Source organism: Anguilla anguilla, chromosome 17, assembly GCF_013347855.1.
Source record: "Anguilla anguilla isolate fAngAng1 chromosome 17, fAngAng1.pri, whole genome shotgun sequence".
Taxonomy (NCBI): Eukaryota; Metazoa; Chordata; class Actinopteri; order Anguilliformes; family Anguillidae; genus Anguilla; species Anguilla anguilla.
This window is the reverse complement of record NC_049217.1, coordinates 32,297,208-32,316,543: the sequence shown is the minus strand read 5'-3', so window position 1 is coordinate 32,316,543 and position 19,336 is coordinate 32,297,208. Positions and strand designations below refer to the sequence as shown.

General features: G+C 36.7%; 1 long non-coding RNA gene and 1 pseudogene across 1 annotated transcript; one reads left to right on the top strand and one right to left on the bottom strand.

Moving 5' to 3' along the window:
• LOC118217387 overlaps positions 1-7,001 on the bottom strand; it is a 16,989-nt pseudogene extending 9,988 nt beyond the window's left edge.
• LOC118217388 lies at positions 999-10,727 on the top strand. The gene is made up of 3 exons (XR_004763170.1): positions 999-1,542; positions 9,200-9,247; positions 10,190-10,727. It is a non-coding gene; the product is annotated as an uncharacterized LOC118217388 (long non-coding RNA).
• The last annotated feature ends 8,609 nt before the right edge of the window (positions 10,728-19,336 follow it).

The window sequence follows — 19,336 nt, the reverse complement described above, 5'->3', positions numbered from 1 at the left end:
GTCTTGTAAATAATCATGTTCAAACGCACTTATGTAGGCCTATAACAACTGTAGCATGAATGAGTGTCTCTGTTAGCTTGTTGGCTAGCACCGAAGCACCAAACCGTTACCCTCAGTTCACCTGCTATTCTGTTGTAGTGAGTGACGTTGTTACAAAACACAGGGCCAAGTGACTTGAAAGAATTGAGAAAATATTGGGTAGCATTGCTTTGAAATACATCTTATGTATACAAACAGTGGCTGTGACAAAGCGTGCGCTGTCGTGTAAAGGCCAGTGTAAACGCAATAGAAACGCAGTTGAAATATGGCCAGTGTACCTACTCACGGATTTGACGGCCATCCAACGAGCCTTGATTAACAAAAGAATCAGCAAGTCTGTAGAATTAGAGCTCCCTAGGTCGCAACTTGTGTACCCTTCTGTCCTGCTCCGTTGTCTGTTATTTCGTGGAGATGCACTTTTAGTGTTCGTAAGGTTTATAAGGCATTTTCATAGGCTTATCTGAAGGCGGGAATCGTGTTCGCTGTTTTGCTAAGCTAGAACCGGAAAACTTGATTGTGGAGAATAGGAGCATGCGCATATGTCCCAGCAGGCTTTGCATATGAGAAAATAACAACACTGTGAGAAAAATTAGGACGAAATGATGAAATTGCGTAGTTGAAACAATATGTTTTTAGCAGAATGGGAATGTAGGTGAAGGTTGACATGATCACAGAATATAGTCCGGAGTAAATAAAGTGACCATGATCGAGCTTAGTTTCCTTAATGCTATATATAATAGTCGGTGTAAACCACTACTCGTTAAGGTGGAGGGTTAAGTAACGTGTGAAATCAATCGCACTGTTGTGCTTCTCTCATGTTCAATAGTAGTGGTTATACTTATAGGTGAGTCATGGTTTTAAATGTAATGTTTTAATGGGGAGTTGCAGAACGTACATACGTAGTCATTATTTGTATGTGGCTAGATAGAGAACTGGGCGAGGTAACATGAATCTAGAAACGTGGCGTTTGCTGAAGGTTTTGTACGGTAGCCAAGTGAAGAAATATAGTTAGTAGAAATTACACAGTGGCCGATTTAGTATCTCCAATTAACCTGTCTGCATGTCTTTGGGATTGAGGAAACCGGAGTACGCGGAGGAAACCAAGGTGGACACGGGGAAAACATGCAAACTCCGCACAGAGCTGAGATTCGATAACACGACCTTCTTACTGTGCGGCCACAGCGCTACCCACTGCGCCACCGATTACAATGCTTGCTTGGCAAAGCTATCAAGGATGATCAAGGATGACGTGCCCCTAGCCTCATAGCTCCAGGCTAGCTCCAGTAAATAGGCTACTTGCACAACCGCTTCCTTCCCGTAATTCGTACTGCTCGGTTGTTTCCGGTTTATCAATGGCGACCTTCTACACCCGCTGTCAACAGGAGCTCCCAAAGATAAACATCACTCGCGTTCATAGGATTTTCAAAACGACTAAAGACTCAACCGGAAAATTGGAGAAAGGCTATTAATTATATGCCATGTTGTATATTCGTAACTACGAAGGTAAGAAAACTACTCTTAACTGATTCACTAGCTAATGCTAATTAACCTCAAATACTAGCCTCCGTTGTACATGGTCGCTAACATTAACTATCTGTCTAACGTTGGGTAATGCTGTGTGCTTCATCTGCTGTTAATTCTCTACCTACAACATTGTAACATGCTTTCTTAACCGGCGTTATATATCAGCCTTAGCTGTCGTTCGAGTTTTTGGTTAACTACGTAGTCAAAACAAAATCCCCGTCCGATATTGCTTGTGTCGACAGTGCTGCGACGGAAACGACGATAGATTTAGCTAGTAGCCACATCTATTCAAAATGTAAACGAGTAAGGCGTTATTCACGGTCGGGAAAAATTTTATGACCACGTTAGTCTTGTTGTTAGCCACTGCTATGCATAACACTTACTAGGTAGCTACCTAACGTTATTTGCTACGCGTAAAGTATCATGGATGTGTAAGATGTGTTCACGTAAGTAATACAGACATAACGCTAACGAGACTTTTGATTGCATCTGTTATTTTATTTATTCGGTGTCCAATAAAGACAGACTATCAGGGAGGTCGGCGTGAGAGCGTGACAGTCTGTGTACTTTCCAGTAATGCACGCATTCAGAAGGAGTCTGTTGCACACAGCTACAATTTCACTGAATCAACATGTCATATGGACGGAGTGTAGCACAGTGGGTAAGGAACTAGACCTGTAACCGAAAGGTCTGAGGTTCGATTCCGGGTAGGACACTGCCGTTGTACACTTGAGCAAGGTACTCAACCGAAATTGCTTCAGTATATATCCAGCTGTATAAATGGATACAATGTAAAAATGCTATGTAAAAAAAAAAAAAGTTGTGTAAGTTGCTCTGCATAAGAGCGTCTGCTAAATGCCTGTAATGTAATATGCACCATTTTAAAGAAGAATCTTGCCATCTAGGTCATTGAACTTTGTCAATGTGGTCCAGGGTGTGGGTGTTGCAAGCTTTATATTGTATTGTAGGTGTCTGTCACAGTTATTGCTTTATAAAATGTGTTGATAATCAGAATGATTGTTGACAGGATGCAGGAGAGATGTGACCCCTGAGATCACAATTTTCTCTCTCTCTCTCTCTCTCTCACTCACTCTCTAATTCAAATTCAAATTCAAATGCTTTATTGGCATGACATCTTTAAAAATATATATTGCCAAAGCGTAGTGATAACAGTAATTAACTACACTAAGAATATATAATTAAGAAGAAAAAAGAAAACAAGCAGCAATAACAATAACAGCATAAATGATAGGAACATAATACTTATCTATTAAGTTAACCGAATTAAATTAATTGAAGAAAAAAACATACATACATACATACGCACACACACACACATATATACATACACACACGTATACATATACATATACATGCAAACACATATGCATATATACATACACACATACATATGTTTGCAGGATGCTCACCCACTGTCCCTCAGGCTGTGACAGGCAAAAACGTATCTAGCTGCGAGTGAGGCTGTCGCTCCTTCTCCTAATAGGACTCGCAGCTTTTGGTCATTTGTTAGGGAGGGAAATTTGTTTAGGAATGTTGAATTCTGGATCTTATTAAAATATGTTTCCCTTATCTGTGAATATTTTTCACAATATAACAGGAAGTGCATCTCTGTCTGTACCTCTCCTGTCTTGCAGTGACCACATATACGTTCTTCTTTGGGTAGCCATGTTTTTTTGTGCCTTCCTTTTTCAATTGCTAAGGTGTGGTCACTGAGCCTGTACTTGGTCAGGATTTGTCTCTGCTTTGTATCTCTGACAGAGGAGAGGTACTCTGCCAAATTGTATTCTCTGTTTAGGGCCAAGTAGCAATTAAGTTTATTTTGTGTTTTGGTTTCATTATTCCAGTGTTCCAGATAGGCATCTTTTGTTTGTTTAATTATTTGGTTTATTCTAATTTCTGGTTTTAAAGCAGCGCTGGTCTGAGTTTGGTCAGTGTTTGGTTTTAGTTGGTTAGTGAGTCTCATGACCAGCTGACTGAGAGGACTCTTTTTGGGTTTCAGGTCTTGGTTTCTCAGGGCTTGAAATTGAATTGTGTCTTGGGGACTTGATTTGAGGTGCATCCAAAATTTAAGTGCTCTTTTTTTAATGTTAATTATCAATGGGTATCTGCCTAATTCTGCCCTGCATGCATTGGTGGGAGTTTTCCTTTGGATGTTTAGTATTGTTCTGCAAAATTCTGCATGCAAGGCCTCTATAAGATGCTTGTCCCACCTACTGTAGTTGTGATAACTGAGTGGACCACATACTTCATTTCCATATAAGGCAATTGGTTGGATTACACTGTCAAAGATTTTAAGCCAAATTCTAATTGGTATGTCTATTTTCTGAAATTTTCTTCTGATTGCATGAAAGGCTCTGCAGGCTTTTTCTTTTAGTGTATTCACTGCCAGACCAAAGTTTCCTGAGGCACTTCTTTTGAGCCCCAGGTAATCATAAAACAGGGAGTGCTCTAGTACGGTGTTTCCTAGAGTGAACACATGTCTGGTTTCCTGAGATCTGGGTTTCTTTTGGAATATCATTATTTTAGATTTTTTAAAGTTTACTGTCAGTGCCCAGTTCTGAGAGTATTGCACCAGTAAATCCAAATGTTGCCCTTGTTCTGTGGGTGACAGCAACACCAGGTCATCTGCATAGAGTAGGAATTTAACTTCCTTGTTGTTTAGGGTTAAGCCAGGGGTAGCAGATTGTTCCAACAGCACCGCTAACTCATTAATACAGATATTAAAGAGCGTTGGTGACAAGCTGCATCCCTGAAAAACACCTCGTCCTTGAGTGAAGAAATCTGTTCTTTTATTCCCAATTTTTACTCCACATTTATTATTGACATAAATAGATTTTATTATGTCATAAACTTTACCCCCTACACCACTTTGGAGAATTTTATAATATAGTCCTTCTTGCCAAATAGAATCAAAAGCCTTCTTAAAGTCTATAAAGCATGCAAAATTTTTATCTTTGCTTTTTTGGTATAGGCTACATGTTGGTTAATTAGGGTATGTAGGGTGTAAACATGATCAGTTGTGCGATGTTTTGGTAGAAAGCCAATTTGTCCTTTGCTCAAGACATTGCGTTTCATAAGGAAGGCTAGCATTCTGGCATTGATAATGCTGCAGAAAATCTTCCCCAGATTGCTGCTCACACAGATGCCTCGGTAGTTATTAGGGTCAAATTTGTCTCCACTCTTGAAAATTGGGGAAATAAGCCCCTGATTCCAGATATCAGGAAAGCAGCCAGCTTGGAAAACAAGATTGAATAATTTCAGCAGGGCTTGTTTCAGCTCAGGGGTGCTGTGTTTAAGCATCTCTGTCCTGATGCTGTCAGGTCCACAAGCTTTTCCAGGTTTTAGCTTTTTAATGTTGACTTCTAATTCTTTCATTGTAATTTGGTAATCAAGTGGGTTCTGATAGTTTTTAGTAGTTGCTTCAAGGATTTGCAACTTTTCTTGGATTTGTTTTTGTTCATAATTTAGATTATTAGGTGAAGTTTGCTCATAAAGTTTTTCAAAATGATTTTTCCAAATGTTGCAATTTTGTAAGGACAAATTGTCTGGTTGTTTTTTGCTCAATTTGTTCCATTTTTTCCAGAACTGATTTTGATCAATGGAGTCTTCAATTTCTTGTAGTTTTTGATTATAATGTATCCTTTTCTTTTCCTTTTTGTACTCTCTTAGTTTTTCAACATAATTTTGTCGCATTTCTGTGTTGAGTGGCTGTCTGTGTTTTTGATTGGATAGCAGTCTTAATTCTTTCCTGATATTTCTGCAGTCCTCATCAAACCACTCTTCTTTTTTCAGTCTCTGTTTGGATGCAGAGCTGTTTTTGGTAAGGCCTGCTTTATTGGCTGATTTATGATATATATATTATTAATTTTTGTAACAGCTATATTTATGCCTAATTGGTTTTGCTGGAACTCTGTTGAGAGGAAGGTGTTAATAATGTTAGTAGTTTCAGGTGAACTGATTACACTTTTGAATTTGACTTCACTGTCAGGAGCCCATCGATATGACCTGTTTAATCTGTACAGTTTGCAGGGCTCAGACTCTGCTATTTGTTCTATAATTCTTTTTAGGTATACATTTATCTGACAGTGATCTGTTAGTGGTGTTTGTGGTCTGACAGTGAATGCACTAATATCGGAGGGGTCCATGTCAGTAATGGCATAGTCAACTACACTACTCCCAAGAGCTGAACAATATGTGAACCTCCCTTAAGTGTCCCCTTTGATCCTGCGATTAAGCATGTATAGACCTAGACAGAGATGCACCAACTCTTTCCCATTTTTGTTACAAATATGGTCAGGATTATTTCTGGGAATAACGGTAGGAGTGAAGTATAGAGAGGACTGTCTGAAGATATGGCTATTTCCAGTAGAATCTACTATGTCAGGTTCAGATCCTGTTCTGGCATTCAAATCTCCGATCAATAGAACATGGGCCTGGTAATGTGTGATCTCTTTATGAAGATTTTCAAAAAAGTTTTCATTGTCGTATGGTGACTCTAAAGGGGGAATGTAGGCCGCACATATATATATAAGTCATTATCACATTTGATAATATTTTTATTTAATTTTAGCCAGATGTGTGTTATTGCCTTTTTAATTTGTTCTAATTGGGTTGACATCATCTCTGTACCATATGATAATCCCACCTGAATCCCTGCCGTGACTTATGTTTTTCTGTTTGAGGGATGACAATAAAATTTTTTCATAGCCTGGGGGACAGTGAGTATCAGCATCATCTCAACACCATGTCTCCAGCAATATTATAATGTCATGTTCTGAAATGCATGAGATTAATTCTGGGTTTGTGCTCTTCAGTCCAAAAACCGAAGAATACAAGCCCTGAATATTCCAAGAACTTATTGAGAGAGATTTCATTAACAATTTATTATGTAGATTTCTGTACAGTGACAAGTAGAACAATTTGATCAATGTGTTTTCAAGCAATTTATTTAGTAAAGCAAATTTTATTTATTTATTTATTTATTTATTTTCAACCAAGAATCCTACAGATGAGCTGTAGCAACTGTTTCACCTCTCCTATGTTTGAGTGGTTTGATACTACCTGAGCATAGGTAGGCTGGCACTCAGGGGGTAGCTGGGCTCCGCTGGGCTGGGTTCTGTTGGGCTGGCCTCTGCTGAGCTGGGTTCTGCTGAGCTGGGTTCTGCTGGGCTGGGCTCCGCTGGGCTGGGTTCTGCTGGGCCATGTTCCGCTGGGTTGGGTTCTGCTGGGCTGGGTTCCGCTGGGCTGGGATTCACTGGGTTGGCCTCTTCCTGGCGGGATTCTTCTCTCCTTTGATGGGTGTGGCATGTGCTGTCGTCTCTGGTGGGGCTGTGCTGTCCCTCTAGTGCAGGGGTGGCCAACTCCGGTCCTGGGGAGCCGCAGGGTCTGCGGGTTTTTGTTTTGACCTTAAATACAACAACCACTTACACAAAATAAACCAGGTGAGGTGAGTTAACTATGTAATCAACTGCTTTAATTGATCAATTAAGTGCCAAGTAAAAACAAAAGCCAGCAGACCCTGCGGCTCTCCAGGACCTGGGTTGGCCACCCCTGCTCTAGTGAGATGTGGAGCTGAAGGACTTCTGTCAGTTGCTGCCTCTCTCAGGTCTTCTGCGGAGATCCATACACTGTCACGGCCGAGGTGGACATGGTCGTATAAGTGCTCATGTGAGTTGGGTGATGCGCGATGTTTATGTTGGTAATTATGTTGAATGGGAAGTCGGTCCGTGGCAGCAATGTGGAAATGGTGATTTTTGCCCTTGGGAATTCTCTTTGTGCTTTTTTAACCACCTTAATCACTGCTTCTGGTACATTCTGCCCCTTGTGACGCAAGTCATTTGTACCTGTGTGGATTATGATGTTGTCAGGATCTCCCAGGCGTTCATGACAGAGTAGTTGGAGTGCACTGTCTGTGTGGGGGCACCAGAACTTTCCAACGCTGTGATGGGGGAACAGCTGCCTGTGGTTGAGGAATTTGCCGTTGGAATCAATAAGTATTGCAGTTTTAGGGGGCTTTTGATGGCGTGTTTGTCTCTGTTCTTCTGTAACTGGCTGTGCATTGGCCGGGGCTGTCTGTGAGGCTGGAAGAGCAGTGTTGTCCTGTGGAGGGCTGGGGGGACTGGGGTCCTCATTAATGTCTAGGCTGGTCTGTGGTTCTGTCTGGCTATTGGTCTCCGTCTGTGAGCCTGTGTCTGTGGTCTGGCTGTGCGGGGACTGCTCTGCTGCTGTTATACTATGCACCTGCTCCCTCAGATGGAGTATGTGTAAGTCTTTGTGCTGCAGCTCCTCTCTCACTTTAAGCAGGTCATGTCTGAGAGCCTTGTTTGCTTTATGAAGCTCAGTCACATTTTCTCCTAACTGTCTAATTGTTGTTTTGGTTTCCTCTTTAAATAGCCTCATGTCATCTCTTAGCTGTTCAATAATGTCCATCTCTGATAATTTGTGCTCTCTGAATTCAGTAATCTCCACTTCTAGAAGGGAGAGGCACTCCTGAATGCGCTGCACTGACGCTGGTGTCCTGAGTGTCGGTGGGCTGCAGTGGGCTCTGTGTGCGCTAGAGCAGGCTGGCAGAGGGGCTCTACAGGCTGTGTGCACAGGGGAGACTGGAGCAGTGGTTTCAGCAGCTGAAACATTTAGGGAAGCCAATGCACCTGCTGCTGTTTTAGTGGCCTTTTTGCCGTTACCAAGAGTGTTTAGGCGATCAAATCTTTTTTCAAAATCCTCTAATTTAGTTATTGATCCCTGAACCATTACAGTGCCCGTATTATAGAAATTTATGTTAAATTTGGGTACAGTGTCCATATATAGCTGACGAATTGATTTGTTGCCACACATTTTCATTTGCCTGTAGTCTTCATGAAGGGCAGAATGCCAGGCCTCTGGGTGCTCAGTATAGAATAGCAGGTCTGTTAGAGTTTCTTTGTTGCCTTGCAGTTTATAATCTGCTCTCAGTGTTTCTGGGTAATCTTTTAGCAGTTTGCTCCTGTACTTTTTTTTCCCTGCCTCACTTGTGATGTCATCAGGGTAGTGGATTGCTGAACAACGTAAGCTCCTCCCACTATGCTGCTGTTGAAATGTATCCATTTTCCCACTCTTTCCCAACTGAAAAAAAAAATGCCGGTTGCTGTGCTCTGCTGTCAGTTACTGGTGCAGAGCTGAAGGGCCTACTTTGCCGATGTGAATTAGCTGTAAAGTTTTGGGTTTTTGATAAATTATATAAGTGTCCTACCTTCCAAATCTTCTTTATTCAGTTCCCTTATCCTTCCAGATTCTTGCTCAATGTCCTTTTCCCTGGTTATATTGGTTTTGATCTTATTCTTCCAGCTTGTTTATGCTAGTTTTAATAGCAGGCTAACTACTTTGTTAGCATACTCTGCTTACTGTCTCCTCACCAAATGAAAATTGTTGTTTTATTATTTATTTATATTTTTGGTGTATCAAAATTTTGCTCACCTTCTTCCTGGTCTCTTTAGCTTTAATATAAGGTTATACTTGTCATTGTACACAATCGATAATTAATAAAATCACTGGTTGTAGTAAGCACTCATAATTTTGCTTCTCTCTCTCTCTCTCTCTCTCTCTCTCTCTCTCTCTCTCTCTCTCTCTCTCTCTGCAGCAATCCGCCAGACCGTCTCCAGATCTCTTGTGGCACGCTACCAGAAATGTGAGCCGCCCTCACATTTTCTCATTTTTTTGTCATTCTGTATCTGTCTGTGTTTTTTGCTGGACCCGGAGCCCGCCCTCGCTACCAGAAGTCTTACTGTTAAAAATGCTGTCTTCGCTTTTATATACAATAAAAAAGAAAATGACCTAAATCAGCTTCAGGCTCACTGTTTGTACTGGTCTTTTACTCTGCTTGCTTTTTCTTTTCCAACCAGCCTTTGACTAAAGGTAGACTTAACATTCCTGATTTACTTTTCTGTTAGTTTGCTTTTTTTTCTCTATGATAGCACCTGATGTGTCAGAGATCTGGGTCGATCCTCAGAGCGCACGTTACTTTGACAGAAAAAAAATAATTTAATCGTGCTTCGCCCTGCTGTAACCAATGGTCATGTGAAAACATGTATACCGGTATAATTACCTGTGCCCAGATATGCATTTTAATGCATACATTCACATGCTGTGAAATATTCTCATTTATTTATACTCATCCCTGAGAAATTATAATATAATGAATGATTAACTCTTCAAGTAGGCAAGTTTAATTAGATTCTTAGAGATTAAAACTGTTAGAATGCTCATCTGAAGTGCACGTGTAACTACCTGATCTATGCAAATAGCAACTTTCTATGGGCTATAAGCCTGCGTTATGATTTGTTTTTATAGTTGTTGCTATTTGAATTACCTGTTTTTAATTTGTGTTTTATGAACATATTGTTTTTGCCACTCTGTTTTTAAAATATGTTTTTATTACATCTGCTTTCCCCCCATTCATATTGGGATATTGAATCATGCTACAGTTTATATGTCTTATCCTTACAGCTCAGGACTCACTGAGATGGAAGAAACCTGGTTTTTGAATGTGTATAAATGTGTTACTGAAGGTGTGTTGGGTAGGGGGTGCAATGCCTGTCTCAGTGACCCAGCGTTCCTTCTCTCCCTGCAGGAGGAGGTTTAATGTGCTTCGACAGAAACCAGATCTCTTCAGAGGAGAGGTATACCTAAGAGAAAAGTGCGTGGGGGCGGGTGGGGGGCGGCAAGGTGCGCCCGAATACCCCTGTACCCCTCTTCGGTTCCGTCACGATCGCCCTGTACCCCTCTTCGGTTCTGTCACGATCGCCCTGTACCCCTCTTCGGTTCTGTCACGATCGCCCTGTACCCCTCTTCGGTTCTGTCACGATTGCCCTGTACCCCTCCTCAGTTCTGTCACAATCCACTGTACCCCTCTTCAGTTCTGTCATGATTCCCCTGTACCCCTCTTCAGTTCCGTTACGATCGCCCTGTTCCCCTCATCAGTCCCATCACAATCCCCTGTACCCCTCTTCAGTTCCATGACAATTGCCCTCTGCCCTGTGTTCAAGATAATAAATGACCACTGAATCTTGAAACAAATGTGTATTATTTACGTGTGAAATAGGACGGAGTGTGGCACAGTGAGTAAGGAACTGGGCTTGTAACCGAAAGGTCGCAGGTTCGATTCCCGGGTAAGGACACTGCTGTTGTACCCTTGAGCAAGGTACTTAACCTGCATTGCTTCAGTATATATCCAGCTGTATAAATGGATACAATGTAAAGTGCTATGTAAAAAGTTGTGTAAGTCGCTCTGGATAAGAGCGTCTGCTAAATGCCTGTAATGTAATGTAATGTAATGAAACCTATGGCAGGATTGTATATGTATTCCATATTTAATCACAAATATTCAGTGTGTAACATTTTAATTGTTGTATTGGCATGCCTTTGGGATATTGTTCCCTATCTTGTTGCTAACCAACAGGACGGCCCCTGTCTACTTGCAGGACATGATTCGATTCTATACACCTGCTCGACCACTCCGCTCTGCAGCAGCTGGGTGCCTTGTACCCTCTCCCACCCGAGTAAAGGGATCACAGAGCATCTCCACCCTAGCTCCTTAGTGGTGGAACAAATTCCCTGTCCCTCTTCAAACCTCTCGCTCAATACCCATCTTCCGGCTCGGTCTGAAGATTCATCTCTTCAGACTATACCTGGACTAACTGCCACCACTCTGTGAATCATTTCACTTTAAATCCCCCTTTCATGCTACTCATGTTACATGTACCCCCATTCCAGCACTTTTTGTAATTTGTATTTTAGTCCTAATATTGTAGCTTGTTTTTCTCCCTAGTTTGCCTTGGCATAAGCTTGGTCAGAATAATGTTCACTGCATGAACTGAACTGTGTTCTTGGCTATAAATAACGGTACAAAATGAGTATTGTACCTTATTGAACCTGTGTTTTGTGCTTGTCATTGGACCATGATATGCACTTTTGTATGGCGCTTAGGATAAAAGCATCTGCTAAATAAATGTTAAATGTGAATGATTTCCAATCCATCGGTACCAGAAAAAGCATTTTGAATTTTTAGGTGGAAATACTTTATTGATCATAAAATTGTTGAAACACATTGTAATTGATTTATTTCATCACAGCTGTATTATAAACATGATTTCTGATTCATCGGTACCAAAAAAAAATGCATTTCGGAACGGGTGCCGCTTTTGACCCTTTTTGGACATAAGACTATAGTCTTATGTATTTTGCCATTTTCCATGAAAGCACATTATTGATCATAAAATTGTTAAAACACATTGTAATTCATTTATTTCATCACAGCTGTATTATAAACATGATTTCTGATTCATCTGTACCAAAAAAAAAGCATTTAGATTTTTTAGGTGGAAATACTTTATTGATCATAAAATTGTTAAAACACATTGTAATTGATTTATTTCATCACAGCTGTATTATAAACATGATTTCTGATTCATCGGTACCAAAAAAAATGCATTTCGGAACGGGTGCCACTTTTGACCCTTTTTGGACATAAGACTATAGTCTTATGTATTTTGCCATTTTCCATGAAAACACATTATTGATCATAAAATTGTTAAAACACATTGTAATTGATTTATTTAATCACAGCTGTATTATAAACATGATTTCTGATACATCGGTACCAAAACAAATGCATTTGGGAACGGGTGCCGCTTTTGACCCTTTTTTGACATAAGACTATAGTCTTATGTATTTTGCCATTTTCAATGAAAACACATTATTGATCATCAAATTGTTAAAACACATTGTAATTGATTTATTTCATCACAGCTGTATTATAAACATGATTTCTGATTCATCGGTACCAAAAAAAATGCATTTTGGAACAGGTGCCGCTTTTGACCCTTTTTGGACATAAGACTATAGTCTTATGTATTTTGCCATTTTCCATGAAAACACATTATTGATCATAAAATTCTTGAAACACATTATAATTCATTTATTTCACCACAGCTGTATTATAAACATGATTTGCTATCCATCTGTACCAATAAAAAAGCATTCAGATTTTTTAGGTGGAAATACTTTATTGATCATAAAATTGTTAAAACACATTGTAATTGATTTATTTCATCACAGCTGTATTATAAACATGATTTCTGATTCATCGGTACCAAAAAAAATGCATTTCGGAACGGGTGCCGCTTTTGACCCTTTTTGGACATAAGACTATAGTCTTATGTATTTTGCCATTTTCCATGAAAACACATTATTGATCATAAAATTGTTAAAACACATTGTAATTGATTTATTTCATCACAGCTGTATTATAAACATGATTTCTGATTCATCGGTACCAAAAAAAATGCATTTTGGAACAGGTGCCGCTTTTGACCCTTTTTGGACATAAGACTATAGTCTTATGTATTTTGCCATTTTCCATGAAAACACATTATTGATCATAAAATTCTTGAAACACATTATAATTCATTTATTTCACCACAGCTGTATTATAAACATGATTTCCTATCCATCTGTACCAAAAAAAAAGCATTCAGATTTTTTAGGTGGAAATACTTTATTGATCATAAAATTGTTAAAACACATTGTAATTGATTTATTTCATCACAGCTGTATTATAAACATGATTTCTGATTCATCGGTACCAAAAAAAATGCATTTCGGAACGGGTGCCGCTTTTGACCCTTTTTGGACATAAGACTATAGTCTTATGTATTTTGCCATTTTCCATGAAAACACATTATTGATCATAAAATTGTTAAAACACATTGTAATTGATTTATTTCATCACAGCTGTATTATAAACATGATTTCTGATTCATCGGTACCAAAAAAAATGCATTTTGGAACAGGTGCCGCTTTTGACCCTTTTTGGACATAAGACTATAGTCTTATGTATTTTGCCATTTTCCATGAAAACACATTATTGATCATAAAATTGTTAAAACACATTATATTTCATTTATTTCACCACAGCTGTATTATAAACATGATTTCCTATCCATCTGTACCAAAAAAAAAGCATTTAGATTTTTTAGGTGGAAATACTTTATTGATCATAAAATTGTTTAAACACATTGTAATTCATTTATTTCATCACAGCTGTATTATAAACATGATCTCTGATTCATCGGTACCAAAAAAAATGCATTTCGGAACGGGTGCCGCTTTTGACCCTTTTTGAACATAAGACTATATAGTCTTATGTATTTTGCCATTTTCCATGAAAACACATTATTGATCATAAAATTGTTAAAACACATTGTAATTGATTTATTTCATCACAGCTGTATTATAAACATGATTTCTGATTCATCGGTACCAAAAAAAATGCATTTTGGAACAGGTGCCGCTTTTGACCCCTTTTGGACATAAGACTATAGTCTTATGTATTTTGCCATTTTCCATGAAAACACATTATTGATCATAAAATTCTTGAAACACATTATAATTCATTTATTTCACCACAGCTGTATTATAAACATGATTTCCTATCCATCTGTACCAAAAAAAAAGCATTCAGATTTTTTAGGTGGAAATACTTTATTGATCATAAAATTGTTAAAACACATTGTAATTGATTTATTTCATCACAGCTGTATTATAAACATGATTTCTGATTCATCGGTACCAAAAAAAATGCATTTCGGAACGGGTGCCGCTTTTGACCCTTTTTGGACATAAGACTATAGTCTTATGTATTTTGCCATTTTCCATGAAAACACATTATTGATCATAAAATTGTTAAAACACATTGTAATTGATTTATTTCATCACAGCTGTATTATAAACATGATTTCTGATTCATCGGTACCAAAAAAAATGCATTTCGGAACGGGTGCCGCTTTTGACCCTTTTTGGACATAAGACTATAGTCTTATGTATTTTGCCATTTTCCATGAAAACACATTATTGATCATAAAATTGTTAAAACACATTGTAATTGATTTATTTCATCACAGCTGTATTATAAACATGATTTCTGATTCATCGGTACCAAAAAAAATGCATTTTGGAACAGGTGCCGCTTTTGACCCTTTTTGGACATAAGACTATAGTCTTATGTATTTTGCCATTTTCCATGAAAACACATTATTGATCATAAAATTGTTAAAACACATTATAATTCATTTATTTCACCACAGCTGTATTATAAACATGATTTCCTATCCATCTGTACCAAAAAAAAAGCATTTAGATTTTTTAGGTGGAAATTCTTTATTGATCATAAAATTGTTAAAACACATTGTAATTCATTTATTTCATCACAGCTGTATTATAAACATGATTTCTGATTCATCGGTACCAAAAAAAATGCATTTTGGAACAGGTGCCGCTTTTGACCCTTTTTGGACATAAGACTATAGTCTTATGTATTTTGCCATTTTCCATGAAAACACATTATTGATCATAAAATTGTTAAAACACATTGTAATTGATTTATTTCATCACAGCTGTATTATAAACATGATTTCTGATTCATCGGTACCAAAAAAAATGCATTTCGGAACAGGTGCCGCTTTTGACCCTTTTTGGACATAAGACTATAGTCTTATGTATTTTGCCATTTTCCATGAAAACACATTATTGATCATAAAATTGTTAAAACACATTGTAATTGATTTATTTAATCACAGCTGTATTATAAACATGATTTCTGATACATCGGTACCAAAACAAATGCATTTGGGAACGGGTGCCGCTTTTGACCCTTTTTTGACATAAGACTATAGTCTTATGTATTTTGCCATTTTCCATGAAAACACATTATTGATCATCAAATTGTTAAAACACATTGTAATTGATTTATTTCATCACAGCTGTATTATAAACATGATTTCTGATTCATCGGTACCAAAAAAAATGCATTTTGGAACAGGTGCCGCTTTTGACCCTTTTTGGACATAAGACTATAGTCTTATGTATTTTGCCATTTTCCATGAAAACACATTATTGATCATAAAATTGTTAAAACACATTATATTTCATTTATTTCACCACAGCTGTATTATAAACATGATTTCCTATCCATCTGTACCAAAAAAAAAGCATTTAGATTTTTTAGGTGGAAATACTTTATTGATCATAAAATTGTTTAAACACATTGTAATTCATTTATTTCATCACAGCTGTATTATAAACATGATCTCTGATTCATCGGTACCAAAAAAAATGCATTTCGGAACGGGTGCCGCTTTTGACCCTTTTTGAACATAAGACTATATAGTCTTATGTATTTTGCCATTTTCCATGAAAACACATTATTGATCATAAAATTGTTAAAACACATTGTAATTCATTTATTTCATCACAGCTGTATTATAAACATGATTTCCTATCCATCTGTACCAAAAAAAAAGCATTTAGATTTTTTAGGTGGAAATTCTTTATTGATCATAAAATTGTTAAAACACATTGTAATTCATTTATTTCATCACAGCTGTATTATAAACATGATTTCTGATTCATCGGTACAAAAAAAAATGCATTTTGGAACAGGTGCCGCTTTTGACCCCTTTTGGACATAAGACTATATATAGTCTTATGTATTTTGCCATTTTCCATGAAAACACATTATTGATCATAAAATTCTTGAAACACATTATAATTCATTTATTTCACCACAGCTGTATTATAAACATGATTTCCTATCCATCTGTACCAAAAAAAAAGCATTCAGATTTTTTAGGTGGAAATACTTTATTGATCATAAAATTGTTAAAACACATTGTAATTGATTTATTTCATCACAGCTGTATTATAAACATGATTTCTGATTCATCGGTACCAAAAAAAATGCATTTCGGAACGGGTGCCGCTTTTGACCCTTTTTGGACATAAGACTATAGTCTTATGTATTTTGCCATTTTCCATGAAAACACATTATTGATCATAAAATTGTTAAAACACATTGTAATTGATTTATTTCATCACAGCTGTATTATAAACATGATTTCTGATTCATCGGTACCAAAAAAAATGCATTTTGGAACAGGTGCCGCTTTTGACCCTTTTTGGACATAAGACTATAGTCTTATGTATTTTGCCATTTTCCATGAAAACACATTATTGATCATAAAATTGTTAAAACACATTATATTTCATTTATTTCACCACAGCTGTATTATAAACATGATTTCCTATCCATCTGTACCAAAAAAAAAGCATTTAGATTTTTTAGGTGGAAATACTTTATTGATCATAAAATTGTTAAAACACATTGTAATTCATTTATTTCATCACAGCTGTATTATAAACATGATCTCTGATTCATCGGTACCAAAAAAAATGCATTTCGGAACGGGTGCCGCTTTTGACCCTTTTTGGACATAAGACTATAGTCTTATGTATTTTGCCATTTTCCATGAAAACACATTATTGATCATAAAATTGTTAAAACACATTGTAATTGATTTATTTAATCACAGCTGTATTATAAACATGATTTCTGATACATCGGTACCAAAAAAAATGCATTTCGGAACGGGTGCCGCTTTTGACCCTTTTTGGACATAAGACTATAGTCTTATGTATTTTGCCATTTTCCATGAAAACACATTATTGATCATAAAATTGTTAAAACACATTATATTTCATTTATTTCACCACAGCTGTATTATAAACATGATTTCCTATCCATCTGTACCAAAAAAAAAGCATTTAGATTTTTTAGGTGGAAATACTTTATTGATCATAAAATTGTTAAAACACATTGTAATTCATTTATTTCATCACAGCTGTATTATAAACATGATCTCTGATTCATCGGTACCAAAAAAAATGCATTTCGGAACGGGTGCCGCTTTTGACCCTTTTTGGACATAAGACTATAGTCTTATGTATTTTGCCATTTTCCATGAAAACACATTATTGATCATAAAATTGTTAAAACACATTGTAATTGATTTATTTAATCACAGCTGTATTATAAACATGATTTCTGATACATCGGTACCAAAACAAATGCATTTGGGAACGGGTGCCGCTTTTGACCCTTTTTTGACATAAGACTATAGTCTTATGTATTTTGCCATTTTCAATGAAAACACATTATTGATCATCAAATTGTTAAAACACATTGTAATTGATTTATTTCATCACAGCTGTATTATAAACATGATTTCTGATTCATCGGTACCAAAAAAAATGCATTTTGGAACAGGTGCCGCTTTTGACCCTTTTTGGACATAAGACTATAGTCTTATGTATTTTGCCATTTTCCATGAAAACACATTATTGATCATAAAATTGTTAAAACACATTATATTTCATTTATTTCACCACAGCTGTATTGTAAACATGATTTCTTATCCACCTGTACCAAAAAAAATGCATTTATATTTTTTAGGTGGAAATACTTTATTGATCATAAAATTGTTAAAACACATTGTAATTCATTTATTTCATCACAGCTGTATTATAAACATGATTTCTGATTCATCGGTACCAAAAAAAATGCATTTCGGAACGGGTGCCGCTTTTTACCCTTTTTGGACATAAGACTATATAGTCTTATGTATTTTGCCATTTTCCATGAAAACACATTAATGATCATACAATTCTTGCATCACATTATATTTCATTGATTTCAACATGTTTTCCTATTCATCTGTACCAAAAAAAGGCATTCTGAATTTTTAATTGAAAACACTTAATTGATCATGATTGTTAATACACAATTAGCATTTTCTTTTTTAAAAAAATTATTTTTCTGCGTTAGTTTTAGGACTCAGGTTTTATTTTTCAATTAGGGTTGAGGGTGACCTATGGTTTTATTTATTAGTGTAAGATTTAGGATTTTCTAATTAAAGTTAAGGCTGACCTAGGGTTTTTATAATGGTTAGGGTTAGGGTTATTATGTGTTTTTACTTATGGTTTGGATTATAGTTCTGGTTTTATTATTGTTATTAACGGGTTGTAGTTTTAATTAGGGTTGAGGCTGACCTACGATTTTATTTTTATTTCGGGTTGAGGCTGACCTTGGGTTTTATTTTTTTATATATAGTTTAGACTGACCTAGGGTTTTATTTTTTATTTCAGTTTGAGACTGACCCAGGGTTTTATTTTTTATTAAGGGTTGAGGCTGACCTCAGGTATTAAAAAAAAAAAAAAAGGGTTCATGGTTACTTTTTTTAGATTATGGTTGAGGCAGTCCTTTGGTTTTATATTTATTTATGGTTGAGGCTGACCTAGGGTTTTATTTTTTTAATTTTTTTGAACACTGACACATTTATAAAGCAAATTCACATTTAAAATGTGTCAGTGTTCAAAAAAATTTTAAAAATTAATTATACCAAAAACAAGACAAATGTGGGTGTGAAAGTCAACATTATCAGTAGTGTAGGTGAGTGGAAGTGTGAAAGGTATGCTGCAGCAATGCTGTATGGTGTAAAACCAAAAACACAGTCCACACCAAAACAGAAACCAAACAGTGGTGAGAGCTCTCCCTCAAACTGGAGACAGTAATCTTAATCTCTCTGGGAGCCCTGAACACGTGCTCCCAATTGCATCAATGACCCTCTGCGACCCTCTGCTCTGCTCTTCAGGCACCTGTGAACAATACCACAACGTAATAAAAACATAAGCTTTTATAAGTGAAGTGGAATAAATGCAAAAATTTTGAAAATGTCATTTTTTGATTTGGATGGATATATAAGAAGAGCCATTTACAATCAGTTTAACAATAATAGCATTGCAGAGTTAATTCAGCATGCAATAAGCTGAGAATAATCATGAGCATGGATGAGTATTATTTCAGGCGGTTATTTAAAAGAGAAAG